A 10,020-nucleotide genomic window follows, 5' to 3' on the forward strand; every position below is an offset into this window, starting at 1 on the left:
ACATCCAAAAATTTATGTAATCATTAAAATATTTTATTTTAGTGATTGGCATGATAAAATTCTATTCGTCGAGTAATTTGGATCGTTTTTGCGTTTATTACGATTTCCGTCGTAATTAACCGAACAACGCAACTGTACGACCAAACGAACCGACATCCGAGATGTTTTTGAGCATATTTTATGTTCCCTATACTTTAACTTTGTTTTAGAGCCTTGAAATGGGGTTAACGGGGCTTAAAAGTGCAAAAAAATCAAGTTTTACAAATGCAGGGACCATTTTTGAAATTTCTGACCAGATTCATTGAACCTGGACCATTTTGAGATTTTGATGGTTTAAACCCATGGTTTTGCAATACCATGGGCTAGTATTCAATGGTATTTATCAATCTATGGGCCATTCTAGGGGCTCCCATGGTTTTACAAAACCATGGGCACATGTGTACGGTTAAGATTAAAGCACGTTATTCGACGAACGATCTTAACGGTTCCATGAAATCTATAAATACCCCCATTCATTTGTTGCAACTCACACCTTTGAATCTGATTTCATCTCTCTAAGTTGAAGTATCTACTTCATACCTGAGAGTAATCGGATCAAAGCTTCCGTTCTTGGACCCGTTGTAAGTATTCTTTCGTTCTTTTACGTTTTAGTGTTAAAGTCAAACTTTGTTTGACTTTATACATTGACCAGTTTATGGTCAATGCGAAGTTCGTTTGAACTTCATAACGTGAGCGTAATCACGATAGTTATTGTCCCTAGTGACTGTACCTACTGATTACCACATTATCTAGGCTCAGTGACGAGTCGTAGTTTCGGTCAAAATGCGTATTGTTGCGTATTTTGTAACCAAACCTGTTTTCAAACCTCGTTAAACATGTTTTAACATGTCTAACTCGTCACTATTAGATTTGTGCTTATATAGGGTCGTAAAGGTAAGCGATCTAAACAATCGCTTATACTTTCGAACCCGACCCGTTTGGTCGATCATTAGGATCCGACCAAACACATTAGGTGACCATAGTTGTATAGGTAATAACCTTCCAAGGTTATACCTTATGGTCACTTTGTTTAAGTAGTTGTATGATAGGTAGATTATATGCCTTAGGAAAATTACCAAAATGCCCATTTTACGCCAAAATTAATTTTAAGCATATGTAATATAAATTTTGACATTTAAACTGATTAGGCAACTATATTAGACATGTTAAGACATATTTTACTTTTCATAGGACTAGTTAAGTAGTCCGAACGCGTTTTACGCGAACGACGCGTTAAAGTAGCATAAGCTACCTAAACGAGTCGTAATGGGTAGTAAGCACTTAGTTTAGGTTTCATTTTAGTATGTAGGCTTTGTTAAACCATATCATATAAGTTCCAATACTCATTTGGGTTACGAAACCTCATACTATCCAATCTCCCGATTTAGGTCCGGTTATTTATGTAGTTATCTATATAGGGTGCCGTTTGATTCCGTGATCCCTCTAGCTTTGCTTGTTTGTTGTTCAAGACTTCTAAGCACCCTCAAGTGAGTACATAGTCCCCCCTTTTACTATTTTTCAAACATTTTGGGGTGAAACACATGTGCCTACTTGTTACTTTCATGCTTTCCATGTTTTCATATCATATACTTGTTATGTTCATTAGTACACTATTAGTACATGATTTCATTATGTTTTGCTATGTATGTTTACTTGGCATGCTAGCACATTGTTTTACATTACATTTTCTTTTGCTATGTATGTTGACTGAGCATGCTAGCACATTGTTTTACATGACTTTTCTGCTTTGTATGTTAACTTAGCATACTTAGTACATTGTTTTACATTGCATCTCTGTTGCATATGTTCTCGTAACATATGGACACATTGTTATACATCTCTACCTTGTATGTTCACTTAACATACTAGGTACATTACTTTCATAAAACATGCTTACATTTGGTATATCATTTGGTTTGTTTAACGAAACTAAATTACATTCATTAACACCGATCATGCCGCTCGGTAGTAGGTAGTGGTACCATAGGACTTGACAAATCCCGTTCCTAAAATCCTAGGTTTGTTTGGGTGGAAGGAATGACCGAATCCGAAAACATTTTTCTTTGATAACCTTCACTCTAAGGTTATCCGTCAGTCTCAAGGCTTGAATGTAGGCGTTTAACATTACCGCATAAATGGTTGTATCAGTAAAGCATGCATTATCTTACAAAACATAACTTTTGATTATATTTTATCAAATGCATTTATTTGTACATTACTTTCTTATAGGGTTGGATAAATGTTTTTAATCAATCAAAGCTTTTATTCACTTTACATAACATTTGTTTACACATTACATGATTTACATATGATGGTTTTTACATAAACATTTGACATTTGACTATACATAAACATTTTTACATTGATGGTTTGTTTTGGTAAGTGATTTAAATAACGAGGCGTGTGTAATTAGATAAAAGCATGGTGGATATGCCGCTGGTACTTCCTATATATAAGTGCTTTTATAGTATTACATATCGTAGCGTTATTTCAACCATTTCAGTATTTGACTTATTACGTTTTACACAAATAACATATTTTCACTAAACATTTGTTTTACAACACAACTTATTTCATACAAACTCATTTTTACTTGTTAATTCATTTAGCCTTACATTATTCTTTACGTATCATCTATTTTAATCATCGCTTTTCAAATGACTTTTAAAAGAAAACATTTTACAACGATCATGACTAACTTTTCTTAAACATTTTTCTTTAAACTTATAAGTCATGAATCCTAAATCAACAAAACCTATGTATCTCACAGACATTTTTATGCTGACGTACCTATTTTCACATGTGTTTCAGGAAATGATGCATAGGATTGATTTAGATACACTTAGGTGGACTTGGACCTTAGTGACATTAAAAGATGCAAGACTAGTATTCACAGCTGGCAGCAGTTTATCTTAAGGAGGTTGTATCTAGGCACGGGGTACCAACTTCTATCATTTCAGATCGAGATCCGCGTTTTACTTCTGAGTTATGGCAGGCTATGCACAAATCGTTCGGTTCACGCCTCGATAGGAGTACTGCTTATCACCCGCAGACGGATGGTCAGAGTGAGCGCACCATTCAGACGCTTGAAGACATGTTGCGGGCATGTGTGATTGATTTTGGGAAAGGATGGGAGAAGCATTTGCCGTTGATAGAGTTCTCCTACAACAACAGCTACCATACTAGTATCAAGGCAGCTCCGTTCGAAGCATTGTATGGACGGAAATGCCGTTCTCCTCTCTGTTGGGCCGAAGTGGGAGACAGTCAGATTACAGGTCCTGAGCTTGTACTGGAAACTTCAGAGAAGATTGTTCAGATCAGGAACCGCATGGCAGCAGCGCGTGACCGTCAGAAGAGTTACGCAGACAAGCGTAGCAAACCGTTAGAGTTTGCAGTAGGTGATCGGGTTATGTTGAAAGTTTCACCGTGGAAGGGTGTCGTACGCTTTGGGAAACGTGGCAAGCTTAATCCGCGTTACGTGGGGCCGTTCAAAATCCTGGAGCGGATTGGTAAAGTCGCTTACAAGCTTGAGCTACCTGCTGAGTTGGGCAATGTTCACGATGTCTTTCACGTTTCACAATTGAAAAAGTGTTTGGTTGACGAAACACTAGTTGTACCGTTTCAAGAGCTCAAGATTGATGACAAGCTACAGTTTGTTGAAGAGCCTATTGAGATCATGGATCGGGAGGTCAAGGTACGTAAACATAGTCGCATTCCGATAGTTAGAGTTCGTTGGAACTCAAGACGTGGACCGGAGTTCACGTGGGAGCGGGAGGATCAAATGAAGCTTAAGTATCCTCATCTTTTTCCTAGCGACAAGTCTAAATGGGTGAAACAAGTGAATTTCGGGACGAAATTCCCTTTCAAGTTGGGGATGATGTCACACCTGAGCAAAATCCGCAACAATCCTGATTATCACTTCACCCTTTCGTGCCTACTTGTCAAATTTCGGGACGAAATTTCTTTCAAGTTGGGGATGATGTGACAACCCGAACTTTCAAGGTCGGTAACGTTCCATCTTTTGATCTTTACTCCTCGATTATATCTTTTTATTATGTTAAGGCGTCCTGTTCGTATAATCTTGTTAGATTATTTGGTACAATAATTTCCGCACACTAACTGGGCCGCACCTTCACACCCGAGCCCAAACACATCATTTATTCTAAGACTGGATCATGGCAGCCCATTTAATTCAGTTTAACCTCAACCCAAATCACTGTGTATTGTGTGTGTAGTATGGACTGTGTATTGTGTGTGTAGTATGGTGTTCGGCCCACCATGTCTTAGTACCGGCCCACTTATATAACTAAACTACAAATGGTATATGACTTGTTAATTGTTATGTTAGAGACCCACATCATTATTATTAAGAAATAACCCACTAGTCGGTCAAGGCCCAAACCGCCCCACATTCTCATAGTGATTATATACGTAGTAGGTAATTGTTTGGGTAATATTCTGCAAACCCTATTTCCTTCCTGTTGTGCGACGGCGAAGACCAGACCCTCCCCATCGAGACATTGCTTCTGTGCAGATTCTATTTGCTTTTAGTATTCTCGGCGACTTGTGGTTAGTAATCCATGCTTATGTAAATTCTGGTTATCGGATCATGATTGCGATAATTGTTTTAATGTGTTTGGTTACTGGATCATGAGTATGATGATTGTTTTATAAGGAATGATCAGGGCTGTATGCATGCTAGGTTCGGGTAGGGAAATATAGGAGAGGTTTTATTGTATCGATCATTATATTGAATACATAGGGTCTGATGTAATGCGTGATGATCGATCCCTGGACATGTTGCATGAACTGTGTAGTATTAGGGTTGCATCAGGAGGTTGGGTGATAGTCTTATGTTATATGTACGATACTTACTAGGATATGAAATATTGATTGATTCGATGGCATGCTGAACTGTTATGAATTGTATATATGAATTGTATATGATTAATTCTAGTATATTATGGTTAAAAGAAAAATTGCATGTGTGTTAATGATTATGCATGCTAGTCTGAGGACCTGGGGATCCACCCATGGCCAAGCATACACGAAATTCAAGTGACTGGAACGGTCATCATTTAAAAGTTCATGTGCATTAGGGTAGTGGGTGGGGGGTTCTCGGGTCAAGTGCATATTAGTTGGTATGTTGGTGAATTACAATTTATGTAATTAAACAATTGGCTGAAGCCTGTGTTTAAGTTAAACTGAATGAACATTGGGCCGCATATTACACAGAAGTTGGACTATGTTTTATCAAAGTCATATGTAATAAGTTAGGACGAGGACTTATATGTAACCTGTTCAGAATTAATGGGTGAATTGCATCTTTTGTTCCTTGGGGGTTGCGGGTGGCACAGGGCCAACCCACTTGGCCGGACTTGTGTTAACGGGCCCAGCATCAACAGGGCCGTGCAAGTTCTATGGGCTTCGTAATGGGCTGCCCAAATGGTTGTAGTCAATCAAACGTATGATTCGAACCGGACTGTGACTCAAAATACTTGTGGTGTGTTATGTATATTCATATGTGTACTTGGGTGTGCAACCGAACTATTAATATGTGACAACCGGAAGTAGGAAAGTGTGATGTGAGTATGCTTATGACCCGAGTACTAGCTATAACAAGAGTTACGATATATGTCATAGTTGTTTACTATTTTTGTAATGTGTATAAAGAATATGTGTGGTTTATGTGTACGAAGTATTGACTGATATCGGTAACCCTTATAGGGCGTGTTTATTCAACTGATAATCAAGATATTTAACCTTACCGAGTAAACCAAAGGTGAGTTCACTACATTCGAGCATGCGTCCCAGTGGTTGGGGACAGTCAGTGGGTATCCCGTGGAGGGATAAGTCTTTTGGGTAAAAACGGGTATATTGGTTAATATTCTCACCGATCATTCTTGTAAGTCCCTTATTATGTTACCTGGAGGGTAACGGGTATTAGTTGGTAGCGCTACTTAGGTTTGGCACCCTCACACCGCTCCTAGGTAGGACGGATGTGAACTAATGACCCAGTCGTGGCCCAGTACTAGATAGGAGTACGTGGGAAGGGCAGTCATGTATTTCAGGAGCCGTCTTGTTCGGAAATGAGATATTAACAATATTACTTGCATTGATTATTGAACTGTTTAACATACAACAGGTAACAAACGTTTTCTAAAACTGTGAACTCGCCAGCGTTGTCTGATACACTTGTTACATGCTCGCAGGTCGTTAGGTACATGGAAACAGGAACTTGCTGGCTGGAGGGCGAGAGTGGTCATGGTTACATTAATGAAGTTATTTATCAGACATTTATTTACTGTGGTTGTTTGGTTGGTACTTACAGTATGATACATTAACGCTTCCGCTGAACTTATGGTTTTGATAACTTATGTTTGGGATTTCAATATTATTAAACATTGGAATTTTATTTTAAACTTGTGATTCAATGTAATTGGTGGCTCGTTGCTAGTCGTCACACGCCTAACAGGGACACACCCTAGGTGGTAATTTGCGGGTGTGACACTCTTACCTGGGAACCCTTGGGGTGAGTGTTCACTTATAGGCAAGCATGTCTTCAGTGATACATTAATATGACCCGTTTACTTTGATTTGTCACCATCTCATTTGTTTGCCTTAGGTAACAAACAAATGATCGCAATTCTTATGCATTGCCATTCTGTTTTGTTTATCCGATAACATTTCACTTGTTTCTTCCCATGACTTTCATCTTCTTCTGGAATGTCTCTTCATCTCAGCAACACTCAAATGTCCGAGCAAACTGCCAAATTTGCCCAGCAAATAGGCGAAGTAATTCTGAAGTCCGTGGATATAGGTATTGCCATGTCTCGTCTCAACAATGAAGCCACTCAAGAGTCACCGAAGGAAGCAGAAGTCAAGCCTGCACCAAATCAAGCGGGACCTAGCCAAGTGGCAACGCCACTAGCTAGGAAGTCGTACTTAGGAGCTGCCCCATGGTGCAAACGATGCAACCGTCATCATTCAAACCTCATACCCTGCTTCAAATGTACCTATTGTGGACGGTGGGGACATTTGATTAACATATGCCGCTTTGCTATCCAAAACAAAACTGCTATAAACCTTGCTGCTACCCAACTCCAAGTCAACCATACTCAAGCTCGTTTTCCGTCTGGTACTTGCTACAACTGTGGCGAGACGAGCCATTTCAGTAACAAATGCCCAAATATTATCAATGCTAATACAACCCTTGGATGAGCATTTGGCTTATTAGAAGAAGCTGCTGCTTTAAATAATTTGTATCTGTTGCTTTTGTTTCTTTTGTTGAACTCGGAAACAATGTGTTCAGTTTATAAATAAATCGTTGATCACAAATTCTGATATACAAATGTAGTTACAGGTGTGTATGGCATTTCCCTATAATACCTACATTAAGGAACTATGTTCCTTACAAACTACTCTTGTGAATTTCCCATTCTTGTGTTTACTCATGATCCCCTTAGAAAATTCTAAGTACTCATTTCATTCTAAGAAACGAAGTACAGAAAATAAAGTGACATTATGAGTAATCATGCTTCTGCACATCTGTGCCTTTGAATCCTTGGTTAGATAACTAAGGGTATTTTCAAATCTCATACCCATTACGTTCTGATTTTTCAACATGCATAACATAAGTTTTCAAAACAACCTTCATGATTTCAAAAACATTTTATATATAGTTCGAAAACATTTTTAATATAGTGTATTTACTTAACATATCAAATGCATGATTTCCAAAGCATTGTCTATGTTTTCAAAAACAACCTCCATGATTTCAAAAACATTGTCTATGTTTTCAAAAACAACCTTCATGATTTCAAAATGTTATTAATACAGTATAATTACTTATATCAAGTGCATGATTTCAAAAGCATCATTCATGTTTTCAAAAACCTTATACATAATTACAAAATTCAACTCGCATGATATTAAAACATTTTTTATATACCTACCTAATACACCTACTTTATGATTTCAAAATTTTATATATAAGGTTTCAAAAACATTGAACACATTTTTTTAGAACCCCATGCATAGTTTTCAAAAATATTTTCTTCATACATTGACTTAACCTTCAAATTCCGCTTCATATGTCGCCTTGGCATATCTTGCACCTCAACTTCAAAAGCATTTTACCTCATGTTTTGACTTAAGCACGTCTAGTGAAAGGTTTTGAACCGCCTCCCGCTTTTCAATTCCCAAAATCCATATGGGATCTTTTTATCTTCACAATTAGACCCTTTTGGATGATTATCATTCAAATCAGAGCCCTTAATTGGATTCCTTGTGTACCTTAATTCAAACATTTCAGTTCCTTATAATCGAAATCGAATTTTCTCTTTAAGATCTTTCTATCTTCATAGTTAGATTCTTGATAATGTTTAAAGTACCAAATGAAATCCACGGAATGAATTCCTAGTGTACTTTAAATTCATATGCACAATTAACAACAACTTAACAAAATGATAACAAAATTAAAATCAAGTTAAACAATTATGTGATTATGTGTTTATGCATTTTGTGTTTTCTTTTATGCATTTTATGTTTTTGTATACTCTGTATATTCGTTATCCAAATCCTCATAGAACTTTTCATATCCTCATATAAAGGATTCGTAGTAGGATATTCAAAAGGTACTACCTTAAAATCCTTATTGGGCTTCTACATGATAGTTAAGACCCTTGAATTATATAGTACCATTCCATGATTCATAAGAGACCCTTTTAGTGGTCTAGTAAAAAAGATTGAGTCAGAATCTGGTTAAGAATGACATGTGGTGATGTAGCTAAACAGACTCCTTGGTAGTCTATTTAAATCATTTATTGATTTAATTAAAAGGACCCTATGGTGTTCTAGTCACAATTCTCACAAGTTCGTTCATTATTTTCTTCCCCTACACATTATAAGATGCACTACGTGACTATGCAAGGAATTACGTAATTATGGATGCATACATAATTGCGAAGTTCAGTGCACGGAAACCACGTTAAGACTTATTATGTGTAAGAACGGATAGTGGCAACCATAACGAAATATGAACAATGTAATAGAGGTACGGTGGACACACCAATAAAACTTTATATACTTGTATATAAGTGTCCCTCTCATATTGCAAGCATGATGTTATTTAAAGTTACTAGAAGTTCAGGACTCTAACCAGTGTTGTTTGATCTTTTCAACTTCATGTCTCAAACTCTCACAAGTTTCCTCTAAAATAAATTTCGGAATGAAATTTCCTGAAGTAGGGGAGACTGTGATACCTGTGTCACTTGAGTCATCAAACAAATACCAAACCAATGAAATATTGTATTTCATACTTGGGATTTGTATAAATATGTGTATCATTTGCACATATCAACTCTTGTTCGATTTCGGGCTCTAAATCGCTTTCTGGAAGGTTATACGCGCACTGATGCGTAAATATAACCAGCTTAATGCAACAAACACTCCGGAATAGTGACATAGGCTTAACATACCTTAAATAACCTTTACATAACTTAGAAATAAGTTTTGGAAGGTTTGGTGTGCCGAAATCAAGTTTATTCGCTTACAGGGACTAAATTTGACAAACTGCGAAAGTATGTCGATTCGTACTGTAACGAACATTCTGGAACTTGATCATAAGTTAAACATACCCTAAATATCCTTTACATAGCTTAGAAATAGGCTTTGATGGGTTCGGTGTGCTAAAATAAACTTATTTGATCAATAGAGACTAAAAGCGTCAAAAGTGCATAAGTTTGCATTTTCACGTATATCTTATGTCCTGAATATATCCGGACATCCAAAAATTTATGTAATCATTAAAATATTTTATTTTAGTGATTGGCATGATAAAATTCCATTCGTCGAGTAATTTGGATCGTTTTTGCGTTCATTACGATTTCCGTCGTAATTAACCGAACAACGCAACCGTACAACCAAACAAACCGACATCCGAGATGTTTTTGAGCATATTTTAAGTTTCCTATACTTTAA

This window comes from Helianthus annuus, chromosome 3, assembly GCF_002127325.2.
Source record: "Helianthus annuus cultivar XRQ/B chromosome 3, HanXRQr2.0-SUNRISE, whole genome shotgun sequence".
Taxonomy (NCBI): domain Eukaryota; kingdom Viridiplantae; phylum Streptophyta; class Magnoliopsida; order Asterales; family Asteraceae; genus Helianthus; species Helianthus annuus.